The sequence below is a fragment of the Ambystoma mexicanum genome, chromosome 3q, assembly GCF_040938575.1.
Source record: "Ambystoma mexicanum isolate Mex_15411 chromosome 3q, UKY_AmexF1_1, whole genome shotgun sequence".
NCBI lineage: Eukaryota > Metazoa > Chordata > Amphibia > Caudata > Ambystomatidae > Ambystoma > Ambystoma mexicanum.
In genome coordinates, this window is record NC_090926.1 from 580,472,454 (window position 1) to 580,488,322 (window position 15,869).

The 15,869-nt window shown below is 44.9% G+C and overlaps 2 long non-coding RNA genes across 2 annotated transcripts in view; one reads left to right on the forward strand and one right to left on the reverse strand.

Moving 5' to 3' along the window:
* Positions 1–15,869, reverse strand: part of LOC138582761 (uncharacterized) — a 280,339-nt gene that overhangs the window by 233,089 nt on the left and 31,381 nt on the right. The gene's annotated exons all lie outside the window — the stretch shown is intronic.
* The window catches only part of LOC138582762 (uncharacterized), a 448,281-nt gene that overhangs the window by 22,436 nt on the left and 409,976 nt on the right, over positions 1–15,869 (forward strand). Inside the window, exon 2 of the long non-coding RNA XR_011305074.1 lies at positions 5,426–5,512. This is a non-coding gene — a long non-coding RNA (uncharacterized lncRNA). The remainder of the gene's footprint in view (positions 1–5,425; positions 5,513–15,869) is intronic.

Genomic DNA, 15,869 nt, shown 5'->3' on the forward strand with positions numbered 1-15,869 from the left:
AAATACTGTAACAAGTGCTTTCATTTGCCCATTTCATGGTACCCAAATTATAAACTCAAAAGAATGAAAGCTGGATCAGCCTGCCGTCGGACTCAAACTTAACTCTTGATCAGTGCACCCAGAAAACAATTGAAAAAGTATGCCCTTTCAAGACTATTCTTGTTCTAGGAGGCTGTTTAACGAGATATACAGGCCCATACCTTCCTGTATATTAGGTAAGATTTTAATAGTAATGATAAATCTTCCTGCTCTGTGTCAACTCCAGAACTTTTCGTTTTACTGGTGAATTATTTTTCCTTATACCTCTGAGTGGGAACCTTTCCAATTTCATACGTACAATATACAATGTTTTCATTTCGTTATTCATGTTTCTAAGATAGTTGCCCTCCATTTCTTACCATTTGTGGCGCAAGTTTAAATGGTGCCCATCTCCCTCGTGTCATTGTAGACGATTCATCGTCCCGCCAGCATCCCTGAAACTCTTCCTGATGCTCGCTGGGTGCTGGCTTTGCGATGCGCCTGGAGAAGGAGCCGTGTGGGCCCTGTAGGGAGGTGCGTGTGCTGTTTGCCACAATCCCGCCTTTCCTCCGCATGCAAGGGTGTGGAGCGGCTTGGGACATATGTACATGTGCAATCAAAGCCTCTTCTTGCTAGGAGCACAGGATCTCGCTACAAAACCTTTGTAGGGGGTTGTGGGGGCTGGTTATCTGCAGCAATGGGTGTGTTTCTCTGCGTGTCAACTCCTTCCAGAAAGTGGGGCACAGAGCACGATGGGTCTGATGCCAGCCTAGATGAGCTGGTGAAACGCGCTCTGCAGGAGGGAAGGGGAGCAATTCATGTGCACAGGAAAACCAGACCTACTGTGTTCTCCCCTTCTCTTCTCACTCTACCTAGGAAATGTTGGAGGAGCCCATTGGGCAGTAACGAAGCAGGCTGTCAAAGTAAGAGTCCTGTCTTGCGGAAGATGCAGTTTCACGTGGCTTACCCTGGTGCCCTTTACAGCTTCACAGCCAGACAACTTGATCATGGTATAGTATTTGTTTAACTCTGAAACACGAAGAAGAAACATTAGTGTTGCTGGTAATGCGCCTTTTCAATATTCTGTGTGTGGACACTCTGGAATACAAGTTCCTCTCGATCGCTCAGAGTACACGATTCACAATATGTGGAGTGCCGTTAGGCGAGGCTCATTTTATGATGGTTATCATGCATTTGGGTGATGGCCTTAGCATTTGCGATAGATAACTTGTTGCTTTGAGCTGGGGTATGAATATAATCCCATACACAGTGGGCCATTAGCACAGTCCCAGGATTAGATTTATTAAAGTAAACTACCACTAAATGGTGCAGGATGTAAACGGAAGCATGGCTGGCTGCAACCTGAAGCAGTTATTTTTGTATAACAGTGCATGCTTTTATTTAAAGAGTCAATCCTTTGTACCCCCTAATGCAACTACTCGCTAGTTATCTGTCTTTTTGCATAACGGCGGTAACAGGCTCTGGTAAGGGGCTACAGCAAGCTACCTTCTTACCCGTTGGCACAATGCTCATGAACGCGAATGAAGCCATATTTAATATAAACCAGCTGGCAGTCTACTTGAAGGGCAAAAAGGTATGTATCTATTTAGATGCTCCACATTGGGGAACTCGTCGGCCCTCGCCCCAGGCTGGGTGCGTGGACCACAACAGACATGGATGCTATAGACACCAGGCTTCCAAGAAGCTGCCTCTCTCTTCTGATCTGCCCTGTTTAGGATTGTACGGAAAAGAGCCAATATGTTCCATCATTTGTCAATGTTGCATTGTCCTTAGCACTTCCTCGGATTTTCCTTAATGCCGCAGTACTCCCAATGGAAGCTCAGCTAGCCTCCACTCTGCCTCCTTGCTCCCCACAATGAACCTACAGAGGTTGGCCTGGCGCTTGCTGCTGAAGCAGTTGAGCTTGGAGCACTGGGAACTGAGCGTGTCACTATTCCTTGCGCAGGGCCGCCACCTCAAGCTAATATTTTCCCTTCATGGCCACAAAGCGTTTGAAATTGATGGGAGCTATTTAGATCCTGCTTCTGTTCTAGGACATCATGGTTTGCCTGAATCCAACAGCTACCAGGACTACCTTTGGCTACCCAGGCCATAGGTGCCATTAAGTATTTGAGAATGGTAACAAAGCAGAATTAGAACTATTCTAGGACACAGTCAAACATAATGGTTCATAAATAATTGGCAAAATGTTTGTATCTCATGCAGAACTTAGATTCTTGGAGCACTGTGTGCCTGCTCCTGGTTTTGGCGGTTGCTCCTAACTACCCGGTGATGCCTAACACCCGGGAGCTGGTTTTTGCTCCTGCTCATAGAACCTTCATTTAGATCATGAGCTTCAGCTTTTCCTAGCTCCACACCCCACCATCAGGCCCTTAAGCATCTCTGTTACAGACACATTCTTTTTTCAAACATCTCACTCCGCTTCTCCAAGGTTATGAATGTTAATGCTAGAGGACATTTAGAAGCTTGGAGAAGCGATACATAAATCGATGGAGCATAATTGTTGAGATGGACTTTCTGAATTGGCACTGTGTACTGGGAGGCCACCTTTTCTGATTCCCAGGGACAAACACTAAGGTGTAGCCACCGTTGATCTGGGAAATGTGGATGAGCAACAAGGCTGCCTTAGGGCTGTGTCACTGGTGAAGGGATCAGTTAGGCACACACAGCATCCTTAATAATACAAGTAGGGCAGATTTATTTAGTCCTACGAGCAAACTCTTACCAATGAAATACCACCGGTAAGGAGAACACAAATATTCACTAGTATTAAACATATATTCACTTTGGTGTGCTTAGCTAAGAGCACTAACACATCGTTTTTAAATACAGTTGTGGGTTGATCTCAATGTACTGTAAGTGGAGTAAAGTAAGTAAATGGAAACAGGCAAGTTATCTGCAATATCAGAGCCAGTAGGTCAACGATACAGTATTTAGAAACCTCTCGGAAACCATATAAATAAGTTACTGACCTTCAATAATAAGCTTGCAAAGCAGGGAGTTGGTGCCCTTGAATCACAGGTCCCTGTAAGTCTTTTCCAGAGGCTATGTTTTTAGAATATTGCACAAGTGTTAACTTGAGCCAACAAGTACTGCTAGCATTCCAATAGTTAATAAAAACAAGAACGTTTTTAACAGGCCCTCCCCCAATCCAACCAATATAGGATAGACACAGGGGTGGGGGGTGATTTGACGAGGCCGGAACACCACTGTTCAAGACTAGGCAAGGGAGAAATTGGGATAGGACATGGGTCTGCAACCCGTGGCTCTCCTGATCTTTTGGACCACGACTACCATCTGCCCTTTCCAGCATAGTGCATGGTAAGGGATCACTGGCGTTGTATTCCAAAACATCTGCCGGTTCCCAAAGCACGCTACGACGTTTAGAACCCTAAGGAGACCGTGTGATGGTTGTAAAGGGGTATGTTTTCTTACCTCCTGTACTTCGTTTTACTCACAGACCACTGTAGGAGTTCCTGGAATTGTTAGGCTTTTCTGGATTTGTGTCTTAGTTCTGTTGGAGGAAGCCAAGGATTGCTGGTGCAGCGGTCCCTTTAGGCATCATTGGGTTCAGCTAGTTTGCGGTTCCATACTCTGATGGACTGGATTCTGGGCACACCATCCTCAGGGTCATGAAGGAGGCGAGCAGCAATGGCCAGAAATAGTGGAACCTGCTGCTCGTGGCGTAAACAAAGACAACTGGTCCTGCAAGGCCCCTCTTTTTGGTGGAGAGCTCCAAGTTCAGGGGAGTGCTTTTTGTTCTTACAGTGAAGATCTGTGGAGTCCCTTGGCTCAACTCAGGATGGCGGCCTTTGCAATGAGCAACCTTTGTAATGAAGTTGCCCGGAACTGTGATGAATTTCCATCCAGCAAGTGTGAAAGCCATCTCTGAAAGGGTACTCATCTGATTGTGCCAAATGCATAGTGTGCATCGCTGTGTATCGCTACCAGTGGCACAGAGTAGCTACAGAGGTCAGTTGCCCATTTGACTGCTGCGGTGACAGCCAAGACTATGAAGCCCGGGGGCTGCATTTAAGATATGCCCCCCTGTAGCAAAACTATGCTGATCCATACGTAAGCCACGAGGGCCACTTTGCCCAGAAACTTATAACGCTGCTGTCTGTAAACAGGGAAATAAGACCAGTCAAAAAAATCTGCTGCCACTATTCCATCCTAGACACACCAAAACATAAGCAGGCAACACAAGTTACATGGAAAAGAGTCCCAAAGTACCCCTGCCGCATTCACGGTATGTGTATAAGAATAAAACAAAGGTCTATCTGAAGGGGACCTGGCCTCCCTGCACTGGTAGCTATATGAACTGACCAGTTCTCACAAAGGTGATGAGAAAAAGGACTTCGGAATTCGGCTAGGAGTACGTTTTTGGCAGCTTTCCTGCTGAAAATGAGCGATTCAGCTTCAAATATTTAAATAATTATCACTGAAAGCTGAATAGTTTCCCCTTCAAAATGCATTAAGTATTGCTTTGACTTTGTGCCTGGAATCATTCGGGCGTGTCATGTTTATGCTTCAAAAGGATCATTAAACAAATGCTGCTGTCACATTTTGGATTGGGTACAGGCAGAGCAGAGGTGAGAGAGTGCAAACAAAATCCCTGCCCAACATGTGCTGGGCAGACACACTTTCACCTGGTGGTTTGCTGGGGAGCGGAGGGGTGAGCTGAAGCAAAACTCAATATTCTGAATGTATCTCTAGTCTCCCCTGTATTCTGCAGTTGAAAACCATGGTGCTTGGTTCATAGTTTATGAAGCCACTTTTGGAAAATTATATATTTTCTTCTGCACGTATTGATTTGCTTATGCTCTCTTGAGAAATCTGAAAGTTTCAGGTTCCAGTCCCACCAATTTACAACCTAAATAAAGTTGATTAATATAGCAGTTGCTGAGATCAGGGTGTTCCAGACCATGAGTAAAATGGCCCAGGGGGTGGTGTACCTGCAACAAAGTATTGAACCTGCAAGCTAAGGTTATAAAGCAAGTAAGAAGGCTCGGTGGGAAAAGTTCCTGTGGCACAGAGATGTGCTTGTACTATTGGGACATGGGTTACAATTACTGCCCTCCAACTTTCTCATGTTGCCAAAATGAGTCCCTTTGCATTGTGTAAAAGTGACAGATGCTACTAAATAACATGGATATATATTTTTTTTAACCAAAATGCCCCAGTATGTGGCAATATTGCTCCCAACATTAGGGGGGTTAAAAAGGGGGGGGGGGTTATTTGTGTAATTTAAAACCATTGGACCAAATGAACATACACGTGAAACATAAGTAAAATAAACATGCACGTGCCAAATAAAAAAATCTCTCTCTCTATATATGTAATGTAATTTTTTTTTCTTCTTGTGTCTTTTGCCATGCCCCTGTAGAGAAACCCCTCAACACTCACACCAGAAAAATTCCACTTCTGCAGGGGAAGCCAATGAAGCCAGCAGCGAACAGACACCAACAAAGCTGTAAGTGTGGCATGGGTGGGGTGTAGAGCAATTACTCTACTCCAGAAAGCCCCCACCACTCTACCTTACCTTCCATTGCATAAAAGGCCATAGATTTACATAATGCATACTTCAAGAAATGTATAACCACTGCAAACCGACTGTAACGGTTGCCCTGTATGCAATACATACCAACTTACTTGATAGACCTAATAGAGTCACTGTGCCAAAGTTGAATCTAGAAAGTGTGCCTAATATCATCTACGGTGCGAATAGTGACAACACCCGTTCTCCATGCGGATGGAAAGGATGGAGTGGATGGAAAGGATGGAGTGGATGGAAAGGATAGAGTGGATGGAAAGGATAGAGTGGATGGAAAGGATAGAGTGGATGGAAAGGATAGAGTGGATGGAAAGGATAGAGTGGATGGAAAGGATGGAGTGGATGGAAAGGATGGAGTGGATGGAAAGGATGGAGTGGATGGAAAGGATGGAGTGGAATTGTGAAGGATAGCATATGATTGGTAGCATATCCCTCACTTAGTTGGAATTGTAAATGATGGCAGATGGAATTGTAAATGATAGCATGCGCCACACTTAGATGGAATTGTGAATGATGGCATATGATTGATAGCATATCCCTCACTTAGGTGGAATTGTAAATTATAGCATGTGCCACACAGAGATGGAATTGTAAATGATAGCATGTGTCACACCTGAAAGGAATTGTGAATAATAGCATGTGCCACACTTAGATGGAATTGTAAATGATAGCATATGATTGGTAGCGCATCCCTCTCTTAGTTGGAACTGTAAATGATAGCAAGAATTGTGAATATCATATCCCTCACTTAGTTGGATTTGTAAATGATAGCATGTGCCAGTTAGATGGAATAGTGAATGATAGCATGCGCCACACTTCGATGGAATTGTGAATGATGGCATATGATTGGTAGCATATCCCTCACTTAGTTGGAATTGTAAATGATAGCATGTGCCACACTGAGATCGAACTGTGAATGATAGCATGTGCCACACTTCGATTCAATTGTAAATATAGCATATCGCACACGAAGATAGAATTGTGAAACATAGCATGTGTCGCACCTAAAAGGAATTGTGAATGATAGCATGAGCCACACTTAGATGAAATTGCAAATGATAGCATGTGCCTCATCTAGATAGAATTATGATTGTAGCATATCCCTCACTTAGTTGGAATTGTGAATGATAACTTATCCCGCACCTAGATAGACTTCTGAATGATATCATGTCTGGGTGTCTCACACTTATTGTTGAACTTAGAATCTGTGCCTAATGTACGCCCGCTGTCCTGATCTCATGCCTGATCGCAGGCGCTTGCTGATATCCACCATATCACACTACTATGCTTACTCTCCCCTATACACCATCATTCAACTAAAAAACAGCTGTACTATGACATTCTTTCTCGCTGTTCTCATAATAACATGACACCAATAACTGCATATCATCCTAATAAAACACAGCTAGCTGAGCACATTCCGGCTAGCTTAAGCGTCTCCTCAGGCCTAACGCAGCCAGATTTCAGTCTGGGTGTCCACCCTCCAGGCTGAACACATCCAACTGATTTCCTCAGCACCACACCTACCGCTAAGAAGCAGCTATCATGCAACAACCACACCAGCTGCACACATCTGGTGCACCCACGCACCATACCACACTCTCTCTCTACTGACTTGCAGTTCCCGAGGGCGTTCAAGCTACCAGCGCTTTGAGATCATACCAATGATACATAAGGCGCTATATGAATGCCAAGTAACCTAACATAACATAAAAGTCGAATTCTGGAAGCTGAAGAAGCAGTCGACCACTGGAACCGGGACGGAAGAATTTGCGGTTGAAATGATTTCCAGTAACCGGAGAGCCTGCTGTGTAACCGGAGCCTGTTGTAGCCCTTCATTCCAATCAACTTGTGCACTTGATAAACATGACCCTGACCCAGAACCTGGTGATACCCACTAGACTCAAGAAGACCTGCATTTTGAGCCATCCCATACCATGCTGCAACCTTGCGATACTGCAATACCGGAATACCCTGGGACCTCGCGTCATTGTGCAGTGCACGGTCCTCCGAATTCCAAATCTCACTGCTGGATCTCCAGATGCACGATTCCAGTCCAAAACGTCCCCTCACCAGATTGCTGGACCTTGCAAATGACAAGAATCTGGCGATATTCTGTCTTCTTCTGTGCTCCTGAAAAGGCTAAAACCACAAAGCCGCATCCAGCTGCAAGGAAAATCTTGCCTAGAGCCTTCTCCATGATCCTTCCTGCAAAAGGCCTTCCAGTGCCCTGTCTTCTTGATAAATGAATTCAATGACTGGGATTTTGGCTGCAGATCCTGAAGTCCTCCTGCTGCTAAATACTCTTCTGTGCTGAGGTACTGTGGTGGCTTGGGTAGTTACATACCTTAAGTCTCTTGAGATTCCTGTGTAGTTTTGGGGGTGTTTTCTGTGATTGGAATCCTCTTGCCCAGTGCACCCAGGCCCCTGTTGGAATCCTCCTACGGTATCTTCTGTGAAGCCCCTGGACCCTCAACTAACTCTAAAGTAAAGTAACCACTTGTTCTAACAGTACTCCTTAGGAACTCTAAGTTTTGCTAATTAAGAACCTATCCGGACCTGCCTGTTGGACACTAGACCCTAGTGACTCCCATTCTGTCACTGAGAACACTCATGCTGCATGAAAAAGAGAAAGACTTCTAAGGATTGGGCCTTTTACCTAGAAAAGAGAATATGTGTTTAAAAGTGACTTACTTGCAAAAGAAGTTGGTTGGTAACTGTAAGAGTGAACAGTTACAAATGCTATTACTTACCTTAGAAATGCTCTGCCATTCTGAAAAGTAGATATAAGGTTATTGTACTTACCTTAGAAATGTTTTGCCATTCTGAAAAGTACATGTAACACTTTTCTTTCCTTAGAAACTGTTTCACCATTCTAACGGAAAGTAGATGTAAGGTTGTATTACTGACCTGTAATTTGGTTGTGCCTCTTCTCAAAAGTAATGCTATTGGTTTCACTTCACTATTCCTGTTAGGATAAATGTATGAGTGTTCTCCAACTGGGTCTTGCCTCCCCTGACTTGATGTTAGCATGTCCAGAATAAGTCTGCAATAGGTTTTACCTACCCAGAATAACTGTGTCATTCATAAAGTGTAACACTGGGTTTTGGTTTCCCTGGTATATTTTAGACCAACACAAAAACAGTCTTAGGTTTATACCTGCCTTTAAGTTGCTGATCGCTCCTGTAAAAAGTGTATAGGTTTTACTTACCTTGAGTATAACTGTGTTATCCTAAAATAAGTTAGAGCTATTGCTTCCCTTATTCTGTGAACTGTAAAGCAACTGTAATAGAATATTACACCCCTTGGTCCAACTCCCCCAGAATAACTGTTATCCTGAATCAGAGTTATAGGTGTATACTATTCCTAGAATCAGTGTTTCACTAGATTAAATAAGTATATTGTCCAGTTGGTATTACTATGTGATTTCTAGCTGAGCGTCACAATACAACTAATAGGGTCTACTACTTTGGTGTTACTGAAAGTAATCTAAACAGTAACTATTGGTTTCACTTCCCTAGAACTCATATTCAGTGTTCCAAATGAGGTCATATGGTTTGGTCTGTGTACCTTCAAGCATAGTGTTGTGTTTTTCAATAATGTGTTTATATGATCTCTAATAGTACTTAATTCCCCCAAGATCTATCTGGGCCTACTTGTATTTAAATAAACAATTTATTTTTACAATAGATAGTGTTTCAATATTTATTTGGACCAGTTGTATTACAATTTCTTTGTACTGATTCTACAGCCCTCTCCTCCCTCCTAAGATAAGCCTGGCTGCTCTGTCTACGCTACCCTGAACTCAAGTGCTACAGCCTTATACTAACAGTGGAGTCTTGTACTGCCTCATTTGAATGGTTTTTACTAAGCCCTTAGTTGGACTTCAGAAAAACTGTCCTTACACAGTACAGCCGAGGGCGCGGTCTACAAAGCTTTTTATAACCAGTGCTGCTCTACTAATGTATGGTGTATATACAAGTATATAGATGTTCATCTGCCCGAGTGGTCACAGGAGATTGGCTGTGGGTGCACTCCACATTACTGGTAGCTTTGGAATGAAGGATTCCAAACAATATGGAGACCATGCCGGTATACCGGTTCTTATAACCTGCAGATTGTCCAATGAAAATCCTCTCAGCATTCAAAGGGTCAAAATGAGTAGCGATCGATTGATAAGAAGAACACGATGGATGAATAAATGATGCTCTTTTTATGTAGCCATTAGTTCCACAGGTTTTTCTTATTGAGGTTTGTACAGGAAGGAAATAATCCATAGAATGCCATAGAATGCCATAATAAAAGAACGAAAATGTACTTGCTTCTTCTACCAGAGTGTTACACTCTGCCCCCTATTTGGCAGCAAGATGGGCAGGCTGCTGCTTGCTTGAGAGTGAGCCTCTATGAGGGATTCTTAAGGCTGTTTTGTACAACCACTGACCTTAACAGAGGTGTTAACGCACCTGCTGAGAAAGGGAAGCCAAAACTCTTTTAAGGGTAAGTAATGTGGACAGGGCAGCAAGGCTTAACTCTCAGGTAGGGTGGGATGCTGACACAAAGATACAATTAGTGCACACACTTATCTATGGCAAATACACCACAATGATATAATGAAAAATATATAAAGTAATCCAATCGCCATAATTCAACAGAAGAGTGGAGGGGGCAAGTAAACCGCACAAGCTAGCAAAGCAGGTCAAATCTCCCATGGGCCTGCACAATTAAGTACAGTGTCCTAAAGGCACAACCCACCCCTGTTATATATGGTTATACATGGTAGGCCCTAGACCAGGGGGTCAGGACTGAACACATACAGGAATAGTAGGAACAAGGGAATATGCAATTTAACCAGCAGGTACAAAAGCTTACAAATCCTGAAGCACAACACTGACACACCACATTAATTGCGACCCACTACGCGGCCTGCAGTTGGACAACCCTGCACAAGATTATAGTACTAACAATAATACATGCACAGATGGTAATTTAACATGGTGGTAGAGGGTAGGAAACACTTCAAACCCATAGCCAGAAGCCTCTAAGATATAACGGCGCATTTTAGGGACAGTTACCTTTCCAATACACTTCAGCGGGGGAAAATATTTACACAGACCCCAAATTAGCAACATGTAATAATACATTCACAATGAGAGAAGTGAAGCCGGTCAGATAGCACAGCGAGTTGAACGCTCGCCCCTGATATCTGCCCGCAGCCTGCTGTGGCAGGTTAGAATCCCAGCAAGGTCAACTCAGCCTTTCATCCTTCCGAGGTCAATATATTGAGTATCACTCTTTGGGATAATGAGGTAATCTGTTAATTCAGTGCTCTGACGCGTGTGCGCGTGTGCGTGTGTGTGTGTGTAGCACTGTATAAGAAATAGATATTATATTAAGTACGGAGCATGAATTTAAAAATAGATTGAAAATCAAAGGTATGTGCTAAAATGCAGCTATTGGTCGAGTGCTCACTGAACTCCTTGTGGGTACAGGGAAAATGTCCAGGGGCATGAAAGTATCCCCAGATGCACTTCAGGAGAGTTGCAGGACAAGGAGAAAGTTCCTTAGGAATAGATAGAATAAAAGTCACTGGGTCAATCGCTTGATTTGTTGTTGGCATGGTGCTCACACTTAAGTATCCAAGTGCTCTACAGGTCCAGTATGGATCGCAAGTTGCCCTCAGAAGAGCAGAGCATTGATATGTGTACGCAAGGTCAGTAAATGGAAAAAAATGTACAGTCCCTCCACATGCCATGGGCATGTTCAAGAGAAAAGAAGCACTGACTGGATCTCAAGTCACAAGAAGGGTTATACTTTGGCATTCCATCTGTGATGTAGCACGGGCACCTACCATAAAATGCTTCATGGGCTAAAGTTAATAGTGTAAAGTCAATCTTGGCCTCAACTGACAGCCAGTGAAGCCTTCTGAAAAAACAGGAGATGTGGTGGTTCGTATTTTGCAATACTTGCCGAGTATTAATCACATATTTGGGGGAACCTGCATATAAAGCATTCCAGTAGTCCAGCTTTGACCCAAAATGGCTCTTTCAATGAGTGCAGAATTGGCCTCATTATGAGGTTGCCGGTCCAGTGACAACGGTACTGGTAAGCCTGCTGGTACCGTTGTTACCGGGCCGGCAAACTACGAGGCCTGCTCGCAGGTGCCGTTTTCACCTGCCAGGTCTGACCTGGCAGGCGGAACGGCACCCGCGAGCAGACCAGGTTGGATGCACCTCCCCACTCCCATTGAGTCCAATGGGACTCAAATGGGAATGGGGAGTAATAATTACCGGCACCCGGCAATGGGGATTTCCTGGGTACGCTGGGGCTGGAATGCCCCGGTAAGTCCCCATTGCCAGATGCCGGTAATTTCATGACCCCGGTGACAGCCGTGATGGTAGTTACTGGCACGGCTACTGCCAATGTCATAATGAGGCCCAATGAGTTTCTCCCAACAAGGGTCTAAGTTGGAGCAGCAGCATCAAATGATAGTGGCTGGTGCTAATGGAGATAATGAATGAATTGAAGTGTAGGGTCATAGAAAGATTAGAGTTTAAAAAAAAGGACGACCAAGGTTTTAACTTTTTGTTGCAGTGGCAGCGATATTCCCGAGAGCCTAAGTGATTAATTCTAGAAGGAAAGAAGCACTCTGTTTGCTGGATAATACAAGTAAAAGTTCTGTTTTATTCGGGATTAGCCCCAATGAGTTTTCCGACATCCACCATTCAATTTTTATTGAAAATGGTTTGAATGCTAATTGTATTTGCCTGTGGATATTTGCCAAACCTAAAAACTAGTTGGGTATCATCCGCAGCATTTTGGAATGTGATGTCAACATCTTTAATGTGAAAAGACATGCATGGAAGTCCATTTTACCCCAGTGTTGCAGATTTCGTGGTAAATAACCCCAGGGAAGACCAGAAAAGGCACCAATGAAGAGAACCAGAAGTCCGAGGATGAACTAGAAGCCACAGAAGAGGCAGCAGAGCGGAAAGACCCCCAATGTACGTCAACGGGATGCATGGTTGAGATGCTCCTCCAGAGAATCTCGATCCCTCACAAGAAGCACACCTCGTGGGGAGTCCCTGTAATAATTACCCACCCCAGGACCCAGAGAAGCCAGCAGTTTTAGCAAAAACGCCTCCAGCATGGCGAAACAACCCGGGTAAGTACAGGTTTCTTTTCTGGGCGCAATTTACAGGATCTGATGCATGGGGGCTTGACCCTGAGCCAACGATGACCCTCAGGACCAATGAAAGGAAAACATGGACTTCCCACAATGTGGGCCTTCAAGCCTGAAGCTAAGAACCAGATGAGGGAGACTTTGGGATCACTAAGAAACCTGTGAAGATGGCTCCCGGCAGGTCTGTGGAGGAAAAGGGGTGGCAACACAGCAGAAAACAATTCCAGAATGGGGATAACAGCCAGAGGCACCTGAGAACATCCCAAGCAGCAGATCAGGCGTGGTTTCAGTTTCCCAGGCCAGCACACTTCCAGTCGGCAGCAGTGACCTGCAGCCAAGCTGAGGATCCTGGTGGTAAACAGGATGAGGTGCTAAACGGCCCAGGAAACTGTTTCAGCATGGATGGCTCCACCCAGTAGATGAGGAGAGGCAGTAGAATTCAGGAATCCTGGATTGGACATCTAGGAGCAAAAAACACAAAGCAGGATAGGCCCAACCCATCAGCTAGCATGGCCTGGTAAGGGTTAAAAAGAGCACAAATGGAGGGCAATATGGGGAAACACATTCAGCAGGTTGGCAGAACTGCTTCTTCCAGATATCAGAACAAAACAGCAAGAGAGAGCAGGCAGGCCCCTAAATACCAAGGCAAGAAGTGGTTGGCCAAATGCCAGCTGACCAATCACAAGATAGATAGAGCGGAGGGCAAATGGCCAGATGACCAATCATATTGGTTGGTCAGTAGCACTGCCACTCAGCCTAGATCACCCCTGTCGGAAGTGAGAGGGTGAGCCCAACGACCTACACTGGACTAAACCAGTTCAAAATAATACGAAAGCTGCAGTGTGGGCTTACAAAGCTCCCACGTGATCTGAGCGGCCATTGTGTGCCTTCCTCAGCTGGCCCTACAGAAAGGGAGCCCTACATTACAAAATGACAGAGAGCAGGAGTTAAAAAAAAACAATTACTAGCAAACGGCACACTGATGCTGTAAAATGGCTTGCACCATTGACGAGGCCAAGACTAAAGTACAGCTGCCAGCATCCTACTCGCTGAAACCAAGGAAGGGTCATATAACCACCCAGGTGCAGAAATGTGGTGCCCGAGAGGCACCGCTGGGACTGTGCATCCTACTGCCAGACCCAATGCTGTATACCTTAAACAGAAAGTGTACAGAAGGATGCAATGGCATGGGCACTTCAGAATAAGTGAGTGATCCAAAATAACAATAAAGGGGATAAAAGCAGCAACTTGAGCGGTCCTAAGAACGCCCCTAGTATCTCCCTAATAGGGATCAATCAGTCTCTGGTCCAATCTTCTAATGTTTGTGGTTTTCACTGCCCTGTAGCGTTTGTTAACCAATCTGAAGCCTGCAACAGTATATGCAATAAATGGCATGAGTGGTGAGACTGTTATTCGCAAGGTGGAGCTGCCACTTTATTTGGTTAATATAGTGTTAGCATAGCAGTTCTAGCTGGTTTGTCGGGGCTCTAAGCCTGGGGAGCGGGAGAGGTGGGGGGAGAATTAGCCAGCACTCCTTCAGCCTTGTAGAGACCCAATCAGTCCCCTACCGGTCTCTGCTGATGTGTGAGGCATGGTTGGGAAAACCTGTGTTTTTATGTCTGTGGGCTAGCAGGATGGGCCTAAAAGGCACAGGGGTTATTTATCTTCCCCTAAACTAAGCCTTTCCCTTTGTCTTCTGAGCATTTGATAGTTCTGGTCTGGATCCGTTCTCATCATCCCGTCTTCTGTCTGAAAAGATTAAATGGAAAGACTCTTTGGCACAAAACGACCTGCAGCACTGCGCGTCTCCCTCTTAAAATCCCCCCGCCCCCCAGCCCCAGCCCTATCCCAATGTCTTTAATTCAAATGGGCACATTTGTAATTTTAGGAATATCTTTCTCCTCCTCCTTTTTTGCAATCTAGAAGATGGTGCATTCTATGATGAGCTGGTTTTCATTTAACTGGAAATGTGACTTCCATGACCACATCTGTGCTGCAGATGAGTCGCACATTGCTTGGGTGCTAGCAAGGGAGTAAACAGGCAACCCCTCTGCTCAGACTTTGAAGGGAAGAGCGAGAGCTTGCCCACATCACTCAGTTTATGGAAGATAACCAGCAGCTTGTTTCAGGAAACCCTGTCCTAGGTGCCCAAAGGCTATCCTGAGCACTGCACTGGAAGCTATGCATGTTGGAGGATTCCAGCCACGTGTCGTCTGTAGCAGGGGAAAGACGGTCTTTTGCCTGGTTCAAAATCATTAGGCCAAATGAAGGGCTTCTGCCTGCTAATCTGAGGAGCCATATCTGCTGGGACTGGCCACTATATGGAGTACTTTGGAAAATACCGTTCTTCCTTGCTGGTTATTGCTGGGCAATTTAAGAAGTCTACCAAATTAGACACTCACACCTCAGATACGTCTCTACTAGCAATGCAAAGTGAGGACAAAAACATGTATTTGCTGCAAAGTAGAATTTCTTGAGATACCAGAATTGCAAGAACTGACGACAGTTCAAAGTAATGTATATGCTGAACATGGAGGATTTCTGGCGCTCAGACCTATACAGCGTACTCCTAGTAAAATTCACCTGTCCACTACAACTCACACATGGAGCCCAGCATGTGGCCATGCAGGCCGGGCGCTCTGATGGCCGGGTCACTTCTCCTATTCCTTGTTCCGTGTTCAACCCCTGCCCCTCCCTGCATTTACCTTACACACAGTGCACTCTGGGAGCCATCTCCTCTTGCAGCTGGCTATGGAAACCCAGGTCTGGTAGGATATGGTAACACCGATCAAACAAACAAGCCTCCATACTTCAAGGGCATACTGGAGCACAACAACCGCCTGCCTAGCAACCATCTACTGCTAATCACTGTACCTTTGGATGTACCGGAAACACTTGCTCTAATAGGCATTGGATGTGAGCCCTTCTCCCGGTAGTGTTATGCCCCATAGCTCTGCACTGACGCTGCAAGGATACAAACTATTACTAATGCCAGCCCATCCTTCCATACCCCCGCCTACCTGTACAAACTGAATTGTCCATAAAACCCTTCTCCGTTCTTCTCCTCTCCATCCCTTTATCCTTTCTTCTACAAAC